Below are 5,031 nucleotides of genomic sequence, written 5' to 3'. Positions count from 1 at the left end.
AAAAAAAAAAAAAAAAAAATGTCAATATCTTATTATTTTAAAATAGGTTATTATCTATAAACAATTTTCATTACATTAATTTATAACCAATTATATAATTAAAGAACTTACATGCATAGCGTGTATCTAGAATTCTTATTTTGGACATATAAACACCTATCACACCTAATATTATTATTATTATTCTCCGTTTATCAACTTAATAATAATAAAATATAAACACCTAGTCAACTTAATATAATTTACACCTAGTATATCTAGGTGTTCTGCCCGCACATGCGGACATAAATATTTTATAAATACTTATTAATAAATATACTATTAGTTTAAAGATAAAAAATTGAAATAAAATTAAAATTTATATTATTTTATGAATCTTTCAATATCTTAATTTTAATTTTTATTGATCTAAAAATATTATTTTTCGGATCAAAATTAATATTTTTAATATGTTTGTTATCTTTAACTATCTTTATTATATTAATTTATAAACAGTTATTTAATTAAAAAAATAAATATATAATTGTTAATATAAAGTGATATTATTAAACCAAATTCTTGGAGTTACCACACGGAACCCAATTTAACATTTTATATTAATCAAAGTAAATAAAAATATTGATATATATATAATTATGTTGTGAAATACCTTTCATAATAACTGAATAAACACTCAACAAAATCGTGTTGACAAACAAAATTAATATGTAATGTATAAGATAATAACATTTTATATATATTGCTATTTTAATTTTTTAATTCTATAATAGAGAAAAATAAGCTATAGTCAATCTATATTTTTTTTACTTAAAATAGAAATTGTTGTTTACTATAAAATACTATTTTTTATTATAAAATCGTAATTTGTTATTTTCAAATGTTCTATTAACTTTCAAACTTTAATAATTATAACTAAAATAAGTCATTTTGGAAAATACAGTTTTTATATAAAAATATAGAATCACATTTTGTACATAATAGTCTTATAATAGAATTTTTTTATTTAAACAATGTCATAATTCTGTAAAACTCTTGAAAAAGTAAATAAATTTAATTTTAATTCTTTTTATAAATATAAGGTACTTCTTCTAAACAAAAATTTAATATTTTGAAAATATTCTCTTTAGGAGGCAGGTATTTTTAAAATATTTTATAATATTCTGATAAAAATATTTAGAAAAATAAAAAATTAAAAAATATTAACTTGTTCGACTTAAAAAACAAATAAATGTTATTCTTACAACTGAATAATAAAAATAAAAAAAATACCGCCAAAAGGCCACGTTGACAAACAAATATATATTAAATTTATTGCTATTTCTTATATACCTCGTTAATAAACTTAATTATTTAAAAAAAAAATTTGTCATGACATATTATGTTTAAAACAATATATAAATATGTTTTTAAATAAAAATATTTTTAATATTTTAGTATAATGCTAAAAACTAACAAATAAGAAAAAAAAGATGTAGACAAACACAAAATACATACGTGGAATTATTTGTTTTTTTCAAACATGTTTTCCATTTATTTTTAGAGGTATTGTTTTATAATATTAATTTGCAATCAGTTAAATAATAAATTATACAACTATTCATTAAGATATAGAAATTTTAATCAGTCCAATTAAAATTGATTATTAAAATTAATGACTCAGATAAAAACTAATAAATACATGACAAATAAATAAAATTACCTAAAATTATGGAGAACATAATAAATCAGCAAAATCATTTATTTAAGTTAATAAATTAATAATTTTGATAAATACCAATAAAAATATGACAAAGAGATAAATTAACTAAAATCATGGAGAACATGACAAATAAGCAAATATTTTCATGCCCAAAGATCATGATATTTAAAATCATGATAAACATGAACCTATTTTACCGAAATATACTAATATTTTTAAAAAATATATTTAGGACATTTAATTAATAAATCAATATTAATAATATATACCGATAATATCATCATTACTTTTCTCTCATTAGTGAAAATATTGATCAAATACATATTATTATAAAATTTATATATAAGTATACTAATATATATATATGAATTAATAATCAGTTTCTTTAGTTAATTTGCTCATTTTTCATGTTTTCCATAGTTATAGTATAAATCATTAGTTTAATTAATATTATTATTTAGTTTATTTATTTTGATATCTTTATATTTATCATGATGTTTAAAATAATTATTAAACATTAACATATTTTACCAATATATATATACTAAATTTTTTTTAAATATATTTTAATATATAATTATGATTTAGATTATTTGTCATCTTCTCCATGATTTTAGTTAATTTGCTTACTTGTCATCTTTTCCATGATTTTAGGATAAATCATTAGTTTAATTAATATTATTATTTAGTTTATTTATTTTGATATCTTTATATTTATCATGATGTTTAAAATAATTATTAAACATTAACATATTTTACCAATATATATATACTAAATTTTTTTTAAATATATTTTAATATATAATTATGATTTAGATTATTTGTCATCTTCTCCATGATTTTAGTTAATTTGCTTACTTGTCATCTTTTCCATGATTTTAGGATAAATCATTAGTTTAATTAATATTATTATTAATTTTTTTATTTTAATATCTATATATTTATCATGATATTTAAAATCATGATAAACATGAACCTATTTTACCGAAATATATACTAATATTTTTTTAAAATATATTTTAATATATAATAAACATGATATTTAGGACATTTAATTAATAAATAGATATTAATAATATATACTGATAATATCATCATTACTTTTCTCACATTTATAATTTTAATGACTAATATTATAGCTAATTTCTCTGATTTTTACTGAAAATATTGACCAAATACATATTATTACAAAATTTATATATAAGTATACTAATATATTTGAATTAGTTCGTTTCTTTAGTTAATTTGCTTATTTTTCATCTTTTCCATAGTTATAGGATAAATCATTAGTTTAATTAATATTATTATTTAATTTTGATATCTATATATATTTTACCAATATATATTAATTTTTTTAAAAATATATTTTAATATATAATTATCATGATATTTAGGAATTAATAAATTGATATTAACAATATCTACCGATAATATCATCGTTAGTTTTCTCTCATTTTATAATTTTAATGACTAATATTATAACCAATTTCTTTGGTTTTTACTGAAAATATTGATCAAATACAGATTATTATAAAATTTATATATAAGTATACTAATATATCAGAATTAATCGGTTTCTTTTGTTTATTCGGTTTGATCCCTTAATATATTGAACCATATATATATACTGATGTTATAAAATTGTTAAGTTGAGTAGTTATTTATTTTCGGATAAAATAAATAATAATAAATTTATTATTATTTTATAAAAAAAATTAGAATTAAAAATTGTTAGATGTATATATATATATTAATATCGTTTTTTAAAATCCGGCATATGTTATTTATTAGTTTCCATCTTAATCATTAATTCAAATGTTATCAAAAAGTTTAAATCAAATTTCAAATTATTTATATATGACAAAGTTTTTCATCAAAATATATATGATTATTATTGAGTCAAAATTTAAAACACTCACATATTAAAATATTTTAGAAAATGTTTTGCTTATTTAATATTTAATATTTGCTTATTTAATATTTAATTTTAAAATGTTTTATCTTATTTTTTACTTTTATAATAAAAAAATTATTTTCAAATAACAAAATAATATATATATATATATATATGTAAGAATTATCTTATTTTTAAAATTATGATTTGTAATAAATAAATAAATATCACTTTTTGAAAATGTTAGAAGATCTCTTATGTTTTAAAATATTCATTTTTACTTTTCAAGTTTGCTTTCTGTATGTTTTTGTAGGACATATAATCAAATATTGCGTTTGTATAAACATGAATTTTTATGGTAACACCTATTAGCCAAGTTTATAATTGTTAGAATTTTTTTTTTTTAAAAAACAAACACTAATAAATCAAAATTATAAACTGTATATATTATCGATGAGTTTATATAAACAAAATCTCAAATATATAACCTTTTAATACCAAAATATAGATATAATCCTTTCATGATATATTAGAAAAGAATTTTTCATATTATATTAATAATATAATATGAAATATTTGTGTAAATTATAATTATCATATTTTTCTTAAAAATATTTCTTATAATATAATATTATAATTTTATCTATTAAAATCATTGAATAAACAAGATAACATCAAATATATGTATAGATGAAATATTGTAATTATCATGTTTCCAAAACTATTAATTATTAAAATATATAATAAAATATTTATTAACTATTGAATAATCCTAAAATCATGGAAAAGTTGACACATAAGCAAAATCACTTCATAAATAATAATATAGATATATATATATATATATATATATACCCCCATTAATAGTATATGCTATTTGAAAAGATTCTGTAATTATTTGATCAAAATATTCTTGTAATTAAAAATTATTTTGTACGTTCTATTTTTAATATCTCTTAAAAATCCGCACTAAAATTGTGATTGTTTTTGTGAAATCATATTATTTATACGTGGTTCTGATGTAATTGTAAGATATAATAGTCAGCTAAAGATTATGAAAAAAAAAAATTCAATAATAATAATTATAAACGATTTTTAGTCAATTAAACATATATCGGTTTATGTTCTTTAATTATTTTATGTAATAATCTAAGAAAATAGATAGATATAAATAATATATTTCTATTACTATGAAAATATATTTATTTTATATTTTATAAAGTATGTTTTAAGGGATTACTATTTTTTTAATATCATGATTATCTTCGCGAACTCTTTTTTATGAGATCACATTATATAAAATATATTATTTTTCATCTAAGAAAAAGTTTAGATATAAACAAAGTATTTTTATTACTTTGAAATTAAATTTTTGTTATGTAAAAATATGTTTTAAACAGAAAATTACTATTTTGTTACTTTCCTTTTTAATGAAATT

Source organism: Brassica oleracea, chromosome C5 (genome assembly GCF_000695525.1).
Source record: "Brassica oleracea var. oleracea cultivar TO1000 chromosome C5, BOL, whole genome shotgun sequence".
NCBI classification, from domain to species: Eukaryota; Viridiplantae; Streptophyta; class Magnoliopsida; order Brassicales; family Brassicaceae; genus Brassica; species Brassica oleracea.
Note: the sequence above shows the minus strand (reverse complement) of the source record.